This window comes from Homalodisca vitripennis, unplaced genomic scaffold (assembly GCF_021130785.1).
Source record: "Homalodisca vitripennis isolate AUS2020 unplaced genomic scaffold, UT_GWSS_2.1 ScUCBcl_4526;HRSCAF=10745, whole genome shotgun sequence".
NCBI classification, from domain to species: domain Eukaryota; kingdom Metazoa; phylum Arthropoda; class Insecta; order Hemiptera; family Cicadellidae; genus Homalodisca; species Homalodisca vitripennis.
Genome location: NW_025780661.1, coordinates 19,001 through 37,086, shown reverse-complemented (window position 1 = coordinate 37,086; position 18,086 = coordinate 19,001). Strand labels below are relative to the sequence as shown.

The 18,086-nt window shown below is 32.0% G+C and overlaps 1 long non-coding RNA gene across 1 annotated transcript; it reads right to left on the bottom strand.

Moving 5' to 3' along the window:
• Positions 1-203: 203 nt before the first annotated feature.
• LOC124372988 lies at positions 204-13,111 on the bottom strand. The gene is made up of 4 exons (XR_006923387.1): positions 12,824-13,111; positions 5,242-5,347; positions 2,731-2,896; positions 204-296 (listed from the first exon to the last, which is right to left on the bottom strand). It is a non-coding gene; the product is annotated as an uncharacterized LOC124372988 (long non-coding RNA).
• Positions 13,112-18,086: the final 4,975 nt, after the last annotated feature.

Below are 18,086 nucleotides of genomic sequence, written 5' to 3'. Positions count from 1 at the left end.
ATACAACAAATACAAAAATATGTTATATAGTCATGAGAAAAATAAACATTGAAACAACAAGACATTTTAAAATTTACTATGAAATATTTTAATTTTATATATTGAAATATGTATGATTAACAAGAAAAAATAAAATGCCATTAAAAATAATAAACTATGAATATAATAAAACAATTTTTTAAATTAATTTAACTTCTATTTTATACAATAAATAACTAGATTAATACATTTACTCCAATTTCCCCACATTTGAATTACTGCTTTCTTTGGAGATGCTGCTACTGGTCCTCTCCTTTCTGTAACCAAACGTTTCAAGCATATTAAGAGGCCATCATGATAAGTAAGTTCATTCAATAAGTTGTTGTTCTTACTATCTCAGACACATATAGTTTAGTAAAATAATTTTAGTTCATTAAATTAGCATCTGCCTACTTTTATTCTTACAGTGTCGCTAAAAAGTTTAGGGACAGGCTTAAAAAAAACACAAATTTCTGACAAAAGTTTGTTTTTTTAATGGAAAACAAATATTTAAATTATACAAAATAGTAAAATGGACATGAATACATACAAATCAGTAATCAATAGGTCCTCCATTAGCTTTATAACATTCTTTGATCCGTTTTGGCATCGAAATCAATGAGTGTCAGACAGTCTTCCTTCTTGATACTACTCCGCCATATCTGTGCCAACATGAACTTCAGTTCAGCTTTGTTCTTGGGTTTGTTCTCTCGCTAGACGACTGGCCATGGTATTCCATAAATTTTCTATCGGATTAAGATCCGGGCTTCGTGGTGGCCACTTCAGAACCTCAACATCATGATTACTGAACCATTCTTGTGTGTGTCTTGATTTGTGTGGCACGGTGCATTGTCTTGTTGAAAGATGTAATTTTCACCAAGCAATTTATTGGCAGATGGTAACATGAATTCTTCTAGAGTTTGACAATATTTAATACTGTTCATTGTGCCTTCAACGAACTGAAGCTCCCCAGGACCCCTCACTTGAAATGCAACCCCATTATCATTACTGCTTCGCCACGGCCTGAACTGCAGGCGCTACACATGCTGGTAGAAATTTTTCAGTATTGGTACGTCGTACCCTAACTCTGCGCCTTGGAAATAGTTCAAAACGGCTTTCATCAGAAAACAAAACACGCCGCCATGCTTCTTTTGTCCACCCTAATCGAGCCTTGCACCAAACTTGGCGTGTCTTTTTGGCCTTGTCATTTAACAAAGGTTTGCGGATAGCGTAAAATGATTTCATACCTGCATCTCTAAGTCTGGAACTCACAGTTGCTACACTCACATTGTAAACGATCATCATCTTGTTTCATGCTGCTTAGTAAATCAGGTGCACTTGCATTTCGGTCCTTTTTGCTCATCACGAGTAGCTTACGATTCCTGCCGAGGCGTGGTTTTACGTGGCCTACCCACTCCGCGGGGCATCAATCACGGTACCGGCTAGGTTAAAACGTCGCACTGTATTTTCAACACATGTTTTAGACACATGTAAACTTGGATGCAATTGTTCGGTATGAACTACCGGTTTTATACATACCGATAACTTGCCATTTAATGTCCTCGGACACAGATGAGCGGCCCATAATCACAGCTTTAACTTTCACAAAACAGCGAAATAAACAAATCACAAAGAAGATTGCAGTACAACTGTCACAATGGCAGTGTGGAATGCGCGCGCAGGCTTGTTTCACAAAACAACCGCCAGAGGAACAATGACGTGCAGACCGCATGTCTGTAAATGAAAGGCGTCTACTTGTAGAAGCGAAATTAAAACTCACATTTTTTTGTTATAAAAATGTTCGAAAATAAAATTTTATTTGTACCCTGACCAGTTGAGTACAAAATTTATTTGTAACATGACATATTTTTTTAAATGATCATCATATTTATAATAAAAGTACTGTGCAAGTTTCATTACAATATGGCAAGCCGTTAAGAAGTTATAAAAATAAAATATCTAAAAAACAAGGTTTTTTTTGGCAGTTCCTTAAAATACATTAATGCATGCTTCTTCCACATTTTTGGAGATAAAATATTGAAATTTTGAATAAAAACTTGAATTGATGTCCTTAAAACAGCCAACAATCAATAGCATTGAGAAAATTAGTTAGTTTAGGGCCAACTGTAACATTTCTCTTTCAGACAGGTGTCCCTAAACTTTCTAGCGACACTGTATAAGCTAATCGAGAGTATTTGGTCAAGATAACATCAAATGTAATCGATATTGTCAAGTCCTCTGAAGAATTGTGTCACAGAAGAACAATAGCCAGAGATGATATTTTTAGTTGCAAATGGTGTAAAAAGTAGTGAAATCTATGAGAGAATGTTGAAAGTGTACATGACTAATTACATTAATCATCAGCTGATCTTATGAGGTCAATACTTGGTTCTTTATGGCTAATGGAAGGAGCATTAATATATGTAATGCCATTAGCCATTTCAAACTTATCAGACAGAACATATTGCACATGTAAAGTAAATATATAAATTAGTAAACAAGTTCTACTTAGAAGTTATGTTATTAAAATTAATGAAAAATCCAAAAGATTTTATAGAAGTCTCTGTATTATTGAATTTATAAAATATTCTTTTGATATCGTGAATCAGTAGTGTGTGTGTTTTAACTAACAAATTATCAAAAGAAATTTATATAACATTATCCCATACTCCTCCAAAACTCATATGGTAGTGTTTCTACAATTGTTCTTACCTATGTCCTGTAAGCAGCTATTGTTCATGTTTAGTTGATTCACATAGTTAGGCCACAGGCATCATCACAAAACCAAAGTTTCGGTACAAGTTAAATACCATCATCTGGAAATTCAATGATTGATTGCATAGCATTTATCTGTTCCTCTCTCAATACAGCAAGGCATCTGCAATAAATTACAATCCGCATTAAGCATTGAAGTACAAATGTAAACTATGAGATATAGCTAAGCAATTACATAACCAATAATAAAAATATGTTTGTAAATAGTTTTTGTTGATCTAACAATCACATTTTATTTATGTATAAAAGTTCTCGGATACATGTAAATAAATAATTATCCTATACACAACAGAGTGTTATTATTGCTATAAATGGAGCATTTGTAATATTTACTTTAATAGCCATTTCAATGGCTGCAGTAATGATAAAAGGCCACTAAGGCAATCAAATCAACGAACCCAATTATCAATTAGAAATACCTAAAATATTGAATAAAAATGCATTTTTTCTATAGTTATTTAAAATTAATTGAATGCTAGCTGTTTTTAATGTATTATAACAACATTGATTAATCATTTGTGTGGTATTTGGGTAATGGCCGCAACTACAATGGTGATGAACTTTGTACCTTGTGTCACAAGCGGTCAGATACACACCCTTTCAAATACTGAGAAGTAAGTTTTATACTGCTTTTTGTTTACACATGAACCGTCTTGGCTGTATTATGATAAGCGCCCACCATAACTACTGTATCGAATAATTGATATTTCTGATTAAATCTAAACTACCAAACAAACCAAAATAACGAACCTAATTATGTTTTAGATATTTCATATTATAGTATAGTTCAGCTGTTATTTTTTGACTAAAAAGTAATAATTTAATGATGAGTTAAAAACTATATAAGTGTGTACAAGTAACTTGTAAAACTTACTTCTTATTATTTTAAACAACATGTATCTGATGGCTTGTGGCACAAATAATAAAGGTCACAACCATTTTAGTTTCAGTTATTTTATTAAATACCACACAAATGACTTTACATTGTTTGAATTAATTTTATAATACATTAAATAGATTTTAAGTAACTATAATAAGAATGGTTTTATATTCAATAGTGTAGCATTTTATTTATCTTCAATACCCTAAGATATTACAAAAAAATTTGATACTAAGAAAAATTTTGTTTGGTACTTTGGGATTATACCGACCACACTAGTATGAAGAACACAAAAATAGAAATTTATAGAAACAAACATGATAGAACGAAAAAACAACTCTTCAATTACAAAATTACAAACTTACAAGCATTTCCAGGTATTGTGATCGGTAATTGTTGTCGCTGTTATCTTATCTTTCTCGAGAATCCTGATTACGGCAGGCCGCGCGGCATCACGTGATTTGCACGGTACATAATTGCCTTTCCATTACAATTCAATTTATATTTCTGATTAGCCCCTCTAGAATTTGATATTTTACTGATAGGTACTATCTCGAGGGATGTTTTTCTTTCGTCGACATCAGCGCGGGGCAGCACCGAAGGTGCTGCCAAAGCCCGCGCTGATGGCCGGAGGCACTCGCATTTTGGGTGGCGGAATGTGATCAAGAATAAAAACAAGTTTTTAGTGTTTTTTTAATAAAGAGTTTAGTTTGGTAAATGATTGTTTTTGTTGAATTTTTGTGTTTGGAGAAATGTAGAGGTAAAACACGGAAGTACAACAAAGCGATGCACCAGCTGAACGGGCGGCGAGACTGCAATCACGTTATCTACTAGACGCTCGACTTTGACCTCTGTCTGAGGATGGGGAGGGGTTTGCGATAAGACAATTCCTGTTTTATATTGACGAAATATTGTTCTACGCTAATCTAGTAATCAGTAGAAACGAAATGTGAAATAACGATTCATGTCTGGGTGTGGTCGGTATAATCCCAAAGTACCTTTTGTTTACTCTTATTTTGTAGCAAACGTTCAAAAGCCCAATGCATGGACTCAAGATCACTTCCAAAACAACTAAAATTGTACGATAATGTTCCAAGGCTTAATACACAGCTATTGACACAACATATTCACAGTTTCGTACTTTATTGGCCTGGCAGTAAAAAGGTTAATAATTTTGAGAACAAGACTGTTTTGTTCAAACTACGCTTAAAAAAGATATTTGCAATTTAAAATTGTTAAATTGGAAAATTACTGTGAAGTTATGAAAATCAACACAGAAGTGTATCTGTGGAGTTTTTATTAATGGTGTGATACATTTTGAGCAGTGGAACAAATTTGCTATTGGTCAGCTTTTAAACCTTATTGTTTTTTTCTATGTGTAATCCAAAAATTAAAGAAATTTAATAATTTAAGAACAAAGTAATGATTTAAAAGATCCAGCTCTTATGAACTTGAATAATACAACATAAATCACCCACAGCATTAAACTAGGCCATAATTGGAATATCTAGCAATCTAAAACTATATTTTGATATAAGAGGATCACAGATACAGAAAAAAGTCATTACCTTTGTGCTTTGGCATTTACTTCCAAACTTGCTCTTCATCACTTATAATAATCTACTTAAGGCATATATATGGTCCTGAGGGTTCTCTTCTTCACATGTTTCCAACCTATTTTAATAAAAAGTTATTAGTATACAATATAGTTTAAGTTATTAACACAACAGCCATAGCACCTGTGATAGGTATTGAATGCATGGGTTTTCCATGTTGAAGTAAAAGCCAAAAGAGGATATTTGTTAAACTTGGAAGTGGTTAACTGATATACAAGGATAATCAGTAATAAATGTTAATGATTAACCCAGGTTGAGATGTTTAAATACAACCATACTTTCAGTTTGTCTCAAGTACATTTTTTTGATGAACCATTAGATATACAACAAAAAGTAACTCAACCCATTACTAGTATTAGAAAATTTTATTTCAGTATTTGATTTTGGAATCAGATTTGAACTATAACCTGTACTCCGGGCACTATTTGTCTTTTACGAAAGTTCTGCATAGAAAATTTTGCAAAATATGCATAAAATCTAACTATGTGAGCGTTTTTGGGTCAACTAGTGGAGATACAGCATAGAGGAGTTGAGTCTCACTCTCACTGTCTGTAATAATACTGTAAAAAAACATGTGAACAAATGGGAATAGTTTATTAAATCCTCTAACATTTTTAATAATTATTTTAGGAGTTTAAAATTTAAATTTACTGGTTTTCAGATATCTCCCGATGGTTACACAGCAAAAGCTAGCTGTGAGCCAAATTTCAAGTTTCTAGCCCTTCTAGAAGTAGGATAGAATTTTCATATGTGAGTGAGTGAGTTACACATGCGGCTATATATAGTGTATATATATATATATATATATATATATATATATATATATATACATATATATTTTATTTATTTATTTATTTATTATGAATATCTATACTAGGTCAAATGTTTTTATATTTGATAACTGTTTAGAAATTTCATTATAATGTCATGGTGGCTGCTTATTAAATTGGAACAATAATGCTATTCATTTATTAAAAAAAACTTTCAATAGATAATTGTAAATAACTATAATTAGAATGCTTTTCAATGTATTCAATAGTTTGGGTATTTCTAATAATTGATCATTTAATACGGTCCATGACTTGATTGTGGCAGCCACTTAATGTACTGCTTCCGACTAGGCTACAGTAACAAAACATGTAACACTCAGTTATCCTACTTTTTACTACTTTGAAGGTTAACATGACTAACAGCTTGTAACACATATAACATGTGTACATCTCCATTCTACTTGTGACTTTACTCAAGACCATAAAACATGATTTTGCTTTGTTTGAATTGAATTGAACCAATAATGCTATTCAATAAATTAAAAGGAACTGGTAATAAGTAATTGTAAATAACTATAATTAAAATGTTTTTTATTCAATAGTTTAGGTATTTCATGTAGCCTAAATTTTAAACTGTGGTGGCCGCTGACTAACTTATAACTTACTGCAGCCTGTTTGTTGATAAAACAGATGAAAACAATACCCTACATTAACATTAAGTTTTTTAAATAACAAACTAATAACTTTTTCAATTATTTTAGCAAAATTGATATAGGCTATATTGATAGTTTTAGTTTGATATTAAATTTGATTGGTTTGGAAGCCTGATACGGAACTATAGCCTAATACATAAAACATTGTACAGTATTAGATCCAGGTCAGACCTGTATTTAGTTATTAATAACATATCTGTATAAAACCAAATACTGTACATGTAGCAAGTAATTTAATTCAACATCAAATACCTAAGAGTAGGCCTATCCTGCTCACACTTCTGGTGCCAAAAAAATTCTTCAAAACTGGGTAAATCTTAAGCTCAGCGACTACCGCTCCGATCGCCGTAATTTTTTGCATTCTAACACAGGTTAACGTAATTTAACCGAAAAAAATAGTAGTCCCGATTATCGCCGTAGTAGCCGTTTTACTCCCCCCCCCACCAAAAAAAAAATTTTGAAAAAAATAAAATTAAAAAAACCTGACTGACAGTGCATTTATTCGTTTTTTTTGGTTGTTATTAGTTCGTAGGGCACGTAATTTCACCGAAAAAAGTAGTCCCGATTATCGCCGTAGCCGTTTAATACTCCCCCCACCAACAAAATTTTGGAAAAAATAAAATTTGAAAAACCTGACTGACAATGCATTTATTCGTTTTTTTGGTGTTATTAGTTCGTAGGGTAGTAGTCCATGTACTAATTCTAGTATAAACTCGTCTTATCTTATCAGTAATAAACGCGCGCCACTTATCTTTTGCCTGTAATAAAACCTGCGTTAATTATGTCTGAGTGTTGTGTGTGTAAGCAGTCATGCGTGATCTGGGCTTGGACTTTGCAAGCTCGAGTTAATTTTTTTTCTAAAAGAGCAAGCAGCGCGAAGCGCTGCGCAGCGGGCAAGCATCGCGTGATCTGAATTTTGAATAGGCAAGCTAGGGTCTTTTTAGCGTGTGACAAGAACCATCGCAAGCCATGTCAATAACTTCACTAATTATTCCTTGTCCATGTGGGTTTGTTTGTGTACGTCTGGCGGTCAATCGAAGCCGTCCTATAGGTCACGTGACCCGTCCGGCCAATCGGAAACCTTCCTGTTTGTCACGTGGCTACTGTCAATTCATCAAAACGTCCATGGTCGGCCATTGTTTTTAGTTTGATAGTCGAAAATCTTGTTATTTATGTGTTTTGTTTTGCCAACATTGTACTGCCGTAAAACTGGTTTTTATATGTTAGCGATAATCGGGACTATTTTTTTCGGTGAAATTACGTTAACCTGTGTTAGTACGAAAAACCTTACGGCGATCGGAGCGGTAGTCGCTGATCTTAATATTTACCCAAAACTGTAGATAGGCTGAATTCATGTAACAGATCAGTATTTTAAAATGTAGGCTAAACTGACCTCAAAGAATCTCGATATATAAAATAATAATAAAAATAAGTTGTGGAGCTTAGGAGAATACTACTATAATGCTGTGAACATTATCTCAAAGTATAAATATATTTATTTAACATATTTTTCATCTTGGGTCATTTAAAATACAGCCCACACTGGTCACTGGTGTCGGAAGGCAGTGCCAGCCTATTTTAAGTATTTATTTGTAAATCCACAACAAATAATGTGAAATAAATGAAGAATACCTATATATTTAAACATAAGGGTCATTCCATGTCAATTCAACCAGGTCATTTCACCAAACACCTCAGATTTTTTATGAAACTTGGTACATTTGTTCTATATATAGAGATTAATAACACCACCAAATTTTAAATTTTTATCTCACATACTTTTTTAGTTATGGCACTTTAAAGTTTGGTCGTTTCTCAGTTTCCGAGCATTGGATAGTGCCCAGTAAAACGTGTATTAGGATAGAAAAAAAAATTCTCATTCACTTATTTGGCACCCAATCTTGGTGAAATTTTTAAGGTAGGTTTATATAAGTATAAGGAAGTTAAAAAAATATATAACATAACCCTAAGCTAAGCATAAAATATTATAAAAAAAATATTTTTTGAACTTTTTACAATTTAAAAAACGGGAACATGGCTCAGCGTAAAATTAAATATCTCAAAAAGGGAATGAGATAATCAAGAATTTTTTCCCCCTAAATTATCTATATGAAATGGGCTTTAATTTAATAAAATAAAAGCTTTGTGTATTTTCTTCCTTCTATTTATTGATACCATTGAAAGTGACATTATATTACTTACGAGCAATGTGAAGTTCGCCTGGTTTCAATAAATGGGTATAGCTTGTTAAACAAGGATAAATTACATTTTTATGTTTGGAAATCATAATTCACCCTTTCACTGTACTTATTTTAAGGCTTTGAAAGTTAATGAACCATTAGCTTTTCAATTAATTTTATGCACTCTGGTGAGAATTGATATGTTCTTCCAGTCGAGGTGTGTGTGGAGGCTCAACCACTGCAAGGATGTGTGGAATCGGCACATCACATATATCATCTCGTTTTGGCCAGTAAAATGAGGGGGATGGTCCTGCTGGATGAAGAAATTTTACTGTAGCGTCTCCATCTTCCTTGGCAACATTTGTTATTATCCCAAAGAACCAAAGATTGTCGTATTTACAAGCAATGTAGCGTGAGGGGTACAAATCTTCTTCTCTTACATTTAAGGCCAACCCTCTCCTTAAATTGTACGTTAGGCTAGGATGTTCATCAGTACTAATTCGCCTTGCTTCTAATGTTCCTGAAGAGTCCAAGGGTCTAAAGTTGTGAAAACTTCTGGTACCTGGAAGAGTATTAAGGTTTTCAAAACGTGTTTCAAGCTGTCGGCGAACATCATCTGCTGATTCTTTTGAAATGAAATGGAAATTTATTTTGGATATGTTTGATTTACAAAACTCGTAAAAGGTAGCTGCTGTTAGTATTTGATCTTGAAGAGGCCTTTGAAGACTTGCTTTTCTCGCCAACCTTTTAACAGTTCCCCAATACCGTCACATTCAGTTTTGCCGTGGCTTGTAGCAAAGAAAGACCATTGGCCTTTAATTTTGAAGTCTTTTTCATGAAGTGAAAGGTTCATGAAGTTGTATTTGTTCTTGTACTGTCCGGCGCAACCGTCACTGTAATAGTGAACATCCGTGACATTGGGATAATTTTCCTTGACATACTCTAACAGGGTTTCTTGTATTTTATAAACCATACAAACATCATGATTTAAGTCATCGGAGATTACACAATGTGATGAGACTATTTTTTCCTCGTCAACACACATGTTAATAATTACTGGATGAACAGTACAGGAGTCTGAGGTCCAATGATAACCCTGCACCTCATCTTGAATCACAAATGAGAAATTCTCACTAAAGTCCATTGATATAATGGCTTCGTTTGGCACACAGTTATCCTTTAAGCTTTTAAAATAGCTGGACTGGCTTTTTGCAATATAAGAATGAGGGATCAGTTTTTCTATTTTGTTGCCAACTCGTCAACAAATTCATCAATAGTTGAAGTTTGTGTTATCATCTGTGTCCTGTCTGTAGCTACCCACTGTTTGAATTCTATTCTATCATCTTCTTCATAGTTTTCAAACTTTGCTTGTAAGAATGTTGTCAGATTGTCTTTTGAGGGACATGTTTCACATCGCCTTAACATGCAGTTTTGAGTTGGATTTTCACATAAAAGAAGATTTTGTAGATCTTTGTGACTCTCTTCCAGTTGTGCTGCATGTATTAAGAGCAACACATTTTGATGAATAGTACACACACAAACAGAGTGTGTTCCACTAGCACCAGCCAGAACACACCATTTGGGACGAAGAGTACAAAACTTGGAGAACCCTATTTTTATGTCAGGATGTTCCCTTTTGAAGTTTGCAAATATTTCATTGAGGTTACTTAAAATTAATCTTTTCTTCTCATATTTTTTCTTTCCCCAGGCTTACTACATCTTTCATACCTGGCAAAACTCTTGATTGCTCGTCGCGCTTTGATAAAAATTTGTGACCAACTCCACAACTTCAGGACTGAGTTTCTTTCCTCTTCTTGGTTCAGGTTCAGCCAAAAGTCCTTTTTCTTTGTACAATTTTTGTGCCTGTCTAGCAGAATAATCAGACACTTCAAAGGCATCTTTGATTTTTGTTCTCGACCAATTCAGTGATGCTGGAATCGTTAATAGTTGTATTTTCTTTTTTGATGAAAGTTTATTTACTTCACTTTTTATATTCTCAACAAGCAGGTCCATTTCATCTGCTTTTTGTTCAGCTGTTTTTTGCAATTTAGGTATTTTTGGTGGCAACTGAACATCTAAAACTGTTTTCAATTTTCTTTTTTACATTTTGATGCAGTTTTTCTAATTTATTTTGTGCATAACCAATTTTGGAGTTTTCATTCAACGCATGTAATTTAAGAGGTGAACAACCAATATCCGTTAAAGAGGAATTTAGAGAATCAATAGCCTCTTCTTTTTGTAACTGAGTTTCAGTTTCAGTTGGCAGTGTAAAAAGATCATCATCATGTGATTCTTCTTCACAGTCATTTGGAGTAGAGAATATATTTTTAGAGCAATTGGTGCACAACTTTTCCCCTGGTTTTACCTTTAAACCTTTTTGTGATACAGGCCTGACTTTGCTGAATACTTACAACTCTTAAGCCATTTTTAATGGGTTTCTTATGTTTTTTAAAAGGATCACAACAGACTTTTTGGAGGAATTCGTACTTGGTCAAAAATAAACTCTTATGATGCAAACAAATGTTAATTATTTCCTTATCATCTAATTCACTTCTTATTTTAATCAAGTTGAGATTTTCTTCAGACAAATCACTAACATTTTCTAGCCCTTTTTTTGTAACATAAGTTAATTTGTGGCATTCTGTCAGTTTTAATAGCCCTATACTACACTTATTGTCCATTTCTAATTGATTTAAAAGCAGGTTAAATTTCTCTTCTTTACAAATGCATCATAAAACAACGAAAATTTCAAAAATTAAGTTCAAAAATTTGATCTATACAAGTATATGGAATATCATTAATCTTTGTATTAATATTAGGTTTTTTAAAGATTGGCACCTTAGTTAAAACTCAATTCAACACTCAGACACACACACTAACACAATATCATAAATCCAAAGAAAGGTAAACACCACTTTATAACCACCACAGCTTATAACACTGTTACCTCTTGGGACACTAGTAACAGACTGGCTCATAACTGTCAGATACACTGCCTAGAAAAGCAGCCTGTCATGACATGAAAACCTCGTGTTGCAACTTGCCCAGATTAGGAGGTAGAATATCTGCCTGTTTATTTCTGTAGTCTAATCTATTTAAACATGAATGTTGACATTGAACTTAGGTACAGTACTGTGTTAAACTAAGCTTCTATATAAATATTATAATAATTATAATGTTTATATAGAACATTATAATTATTAAAATGTTAAATTAAAATTATTAAAAATTTTATTTAATTTTCATTAACAATCTGTAGCCATTGAGACTGGTACAACCTCGCTTTGATTGTAATTAATATATTGTAACTTGCAATGGCCTTAGTTAATAGAAGGAAGAAAATACACAAAACTTTTATTTTATTAAATCAAAGCCCACTTCATATAGATTAATTTAGGGGGGAAAAAATTCTTGATTATCTCATTCCCTTTTTGAGATATTTAATTTTACGCTGAGCCATGTTCCCGTTTTTTAAATTGTAAAAAGTTCAAAAATATTTTTTTTTATAATATTTTTATGCTTAGCTTAGGGTTATGTTATATATTTTTTTAACTTCCTTATACTTATATAAACCTACCTTGAAAATTTCACCAAGATTGGGTGCCAAATAAGTGAATGAGAATTTTTTTTTCTATCCTAATACACGTTTTACTGGGCACTATCCAATGCTCGGAAACTGAGAAACGACCAAACTTTAAAGTGCCATAACTAAAAAAGTATGTGAGATAAAAATTTAAAATTTGGTGGTGTTATTAATCTCTATATATAGAACAAATGTACCAAGTTTCATAAAAATCTGAGGTGTTTGGTGAAAAAATTATTTTTTTTCTGGTTGAATTGATGTGGAATGACCCTAAAGCTATTGACTTACCTTTTAAATTTATTTTGTCGAAATATGTTGCAACAAATCAACTCGTGTAATCTGTTGGAGCTATATTTGTAAACGAGATAATAAGTTAAATAAAATGTGAAATGAGGTTTAAAACTCTTACAAACTCTGTAATGATCAAATCTGGGACCAATACATTTCACATATCAATACTGTATAACCTAGATGCAGGTAACAAGTGAAACGAAGGAATGAGTCACGACGTCACAACATGATATTAATTATTCTTCGTTTAGCCACTCACGTAAACACTTTTTTTCAATATTTCCCCTACATCAAGTGTTCCTCTCCAACGTTCTTGTAATAAATGTTAACCAATAGGAGTTTTTTTTCTTCTTTTTGCCTGTTGGCTGGCCTTTAAAACTTATAACGCGGCCACGTGGTACACTTGTTATAACTTCATTCTAATTATTTAATGTTATTGTGGCGCTATGCGATACTACCAAGTAGAAACTGGTTCATGTTCATAGTAGTGATGGGAGAATCGAATACAGAGTCGAATAGTATTCGAATACAGCCAGAGTATTCACATATTCGAATACATCAAAATGAATTCGAATACTTTTGAAATGAATACAATTTCTCTGGAAGAATTGAATTCAAACCTGGAGTATTCGTTTATTCTGACAAATAGTATTCAAATAAAATATCCAAGAGCTGTATTCGTATTCATATGAGGTTTAAAATGAATACCTGCATATATGAAGACTTTGAAAAGAATAATTTAGGGGAGATTCATAATTTGAAAAAATAATTACAAATTTTTATACTTGAAAAAAATGTATAATTAATTGTACAATAATTAAATTTAAAAATACATATTATTTAAGAGTTACAGTTCTAAGCAATAAAGACAAATATGAATATTTATTTTATATTGTTGTGTAAAAACAATATATTATTGAGGTTTTCTGGCTTCAGTCTATTTCTATGGTAATTAGTGACAAGCCCTGCTGCTGTGGAAAATAGTCTTTCAGACGGAACTGAAGTAGCAGGTAAACAACGATATTTCTTCTGAAGTTCGCATATCATGGGTATGACTTGTTTATACGAGGAACCAAAAGCCAAAGTATTCGAATACAGTGGTGAATTCGTGACAAACAAATAACCCAGGAACAATAGATTGCGGGAAAGAAGATAGGTCTAGACATGTCTGTTAGAAACGTCCAGCTGAGCAAAAGTATTTGAATACAAGTATTCGAATACATATTCGAATACATATTCGAATACAGGGTGAATCCGAATTCACTGTATTCGATTCTCCCATCACTAGTTCATAGCGCCACAGAATTAGCCGAGTGCTCACAGCGCCAACACAACCGAACAAATAATCGTATCCAGGCTCACAGCGCCACAGCTCATAGCGCCACAAAGTTGGTCGAGTACTTACAGCGCCAACACAACCGAATAAATAATCGCATCCATGCTATGAGCTGTGGCACTGTTAGGCCGCACCCATAAGTGCTTTTACTAAGTAATATAAGGACTTCGATTCTAAAGATTGCGTGCGAAGCCGCAGGTAACAGCTAGTTCCTAAATACAATGACGTTTAATACATGTTACTAAGGTTTGGTACATTTTATTAAAACACCAAAATTAGTTACATTAGATGAAAAAAGTACAAGAACGGCGGCATCTATCCGGCTTAATGCCAACTAACTCAGCCTGTAATCCGGTGTAGACAGGATAACAACTAGAAGTGTTACTATTCCCAGTATATGTCGACAGTGTTGCCAAATACAGTCATTGTCCACCTGGTTTCAGGCCGAGTTAGTTTTTACACTGCTAGGTTACGCCTTAGTAGTTGTATATTTTTTAAGGTGATTAGTAATTAGAATTAAAATTTAATGTTAATTATCTTTTTTTAGTGAATTAAAAACATTATATAACATTATTTATAGAAAAAAGAATACATTGTGCATATTAGAAAAATATATTAAAAATAATCCCGTTTGCATATTAAACAGGAATATGTTTTTATAATTATTCGTTCTAATTTCAATTGTCCATTAAGATCAAAATTCTCTTTTCCAGCAATGTGTTGTACTTGGAAGCTGTTTACAGGACAAGCTACTATATGAAAATTAATATCCAATGATATGTTAATTTTTTGTTTTTTTTTTTTCATTTATTGTCTGAAACATAATACATGCATAGACATAGTCAAACAAGCAGTCAATTATAATTATAAATTAACTCTAAGACTCTCCATGTTTATATTTATTATTCACAAATCATGTTTATATCTGTTAATAATGAAAAAATATATCAAATAATTAATGTTTATAAAACAAATTATGTAACATTTCATTATTTTAGATATCGCCTGTACTGCTAGTTCGGTTCTTGTCAAATAGGTAGAAGTAGACGAGCTAGTTTATACTTCAACCGCTAGGTGACTCTAGTAGTTTTATATTTCTTTTGGATTGAATAATTATTAGTATTTTTTAATGTTAAATTAAAACATTTCTTTAAAAAATAAATTGAGAATAAAATATAAAAACTTGATTCAAAAGTGTTATTCTTTATATAGTAGAAAATAAATTAAAACATAACCAAGTAGTAAAACAAATTATTGAAGATCCCGTCCGCAGATTTAATAGTAGTATGCTTATATAGTTATTCATCAATACTATGTAGAGTAACCCACAGGTCTAGGCTTAAATTATTTGGAAGCTGCATTCAGACATTTAAACTTGAATGTTGAATTGCAGCTCATTACGATATAAGTTTTAGTAGACAGATGTTAATTAGGTAGGTTATCTGTTTTAAATAATCATGTTAAATGCAATACCATTGAGGTATTCATTTATTATTAACTAAGCCTATGTACAACAAGTCATTTATTCCTAAAACCTATAACATTTAGTTTTAAAACCCAAAACTCATAAATTGTTTGCTGCTTAAAATACAAAGTATGCCCTCAATATTATGTTTATATTTTACTATTCAGCAACAGGTAAGTTTAATAGCATACTGTATTGTTCAATGTAGAATTGTAGTCCTAAAATGCCAAAATATAAGTCATTGGCATAAGAAAATATATTTAGAATCTCATAAAAATCTAATGGAAAACTGTAAATGTGTTCATGGTATACATACAGTAACACGAGTCTGGTACACAACTCCAGATACCTTATCTACATTGAGGCCAGTTTCTGAACCCTCAGCTTACTCATTGAATTGAATTAAGTGTTGTGTGGTTCGAGTGCGTTTATATAATAAAAATGCAGGAATTATCCCCCTTATTTTACAGGTCAAAATCATTAAGAAAATAATATTAAAAGAAGTTTCTGTAGTTAAAAGTTGAAGATTTAATTATTAATGGTGAAATGTAACTGTTTAATGGAAATCGCTTGTATGAAATCCATTCCATACACTGTTAAAATTTTCTTTAAAATGTTTAATTGACTGCAAATGTGGATTACAACTCGCACACGAATTCATCCCCCAATTCGAACAATCATCAACCATTGTTCTACCCTGTTTGATTAGTTGCTTTCAAAGATTAATAATACATCAGCTTGGATTTCTTCAGGTAGGTGTAGACTTCAGATTTCAGAGATCAATCCTACGACAGCTTCAGATGAATAACTTCGGTTGTTCGAGCTCAAAGCGGAATGTGAATGGAATATGAATTCCATCATCACTTCAACCATGTTGATCACACTAACCTCTAAAAGTATTGGACTATTTACAAACTATTTAATCTACTTTAACATTTTTATAGCGAATTTAAAAATAACAAGTCATTTTCCGTCGTACTGATCATCAACTACATAATTTGTAGTGATTCCAAATGTTTATTATAGTAACAATTAATGTCCAAGTATAATTACTGATGACAATTAACGCTAAACCCTCATTGTTCTTATTTATTATTTACACATGATGTTTATATGTGTAAATAATAAAGAATATAGTCATTAACTAATATGTATAAAAGAATTTATGACATTTCATTATGTTAGATATCGGCTGGATTGCTAGTTCGGTTCTTATCCACCAGGTGGAGTGCCGAGTAAGTTTAGACTTAACCTGCTAGATGGCGCATTAGTAGTTTTTTTAGGAGTGATTAACTATTAGAATTTAAATGTAAAATTATTTCTTTTTTGTTTTAACAAATTAAAAAAATAGTATACAATTACATTTCACAGAGTATACATTGTGTATAAAATAAAATAAATTAGAAAAAAGGCTAAAAATAAAACATTATTAGAATGGTCCGCTTCCAGATTAAACTGTAGGAAGTTTATATACATATTTTCTTCTTTGCAACTGTACGGGTTCTTAAGGAAAATCATATTTTTCGATATACATTATTTGGAAGCTGCATTCAGTCATTTTATCTAAATGTTGAATTACAGCTTATTACGATGAAAAGATTTGAGTTATGTCAGTTTGTTTTGTTATCTTTTTAAATTAGTCAAATAGCCATACCATTGAGGGATTAATTTATTATTGACTATGACTATGTATGATAACTTATAATTTGAAAACCTAAAACCTGTGGTTTTAACACACATACCTTGTATATTGTTTGCTGCTAACACATGTGTAGATGAATTACTCATAGACATTTGCTTACCTTGCAATACAGTTTTATGCATTAACTTACTATTGACTATGACAAGTACTGTAATTATTGAGATTTAAAAATCTGTGTTGTTTTATCGTCAAAATATGAAAAAAGGTGTTTAGACTTTTTAACAGAAACCATATTTTATCCGACCAATGGAAGTAATATTATAATAACGGTTTAACCTACAGAAACAAAAACGACTTTCAAAATAAATTACAGACTAATTTATTTATTTATTTACATACGGTACATAAATAAATAAATACTAATAATCTTTGTAAAGCAGTGTTGAAAATAACATCTACAATTATGATTTATAACTGATATCTCCTATTTCTCATCCCAATGCAGGTTTGATATTTTCATTAAGAAATAGGGAATTCAAATGTGTTTATGTATAAAGAAAAAGGAACACACTTGCGTTCACAACAACTCCGGATACCTTACCTAAGTTAAGGCCAGTTTCTGAAACCCGCTGTTTTGCTTTGGGGCATTATAGGGTAGAGGAAAGGTCTAAATTTAGTAATGACTTTTAACTTTAAATACCCCTTTAATCTTGTTAATTAATATTGGTTATATGATTATTTTTATAATATAAACATAAATATAATAACCGTTTACACCAAACAAGTGTGCATGTGTACTAACTTTGATTCAAGCAAT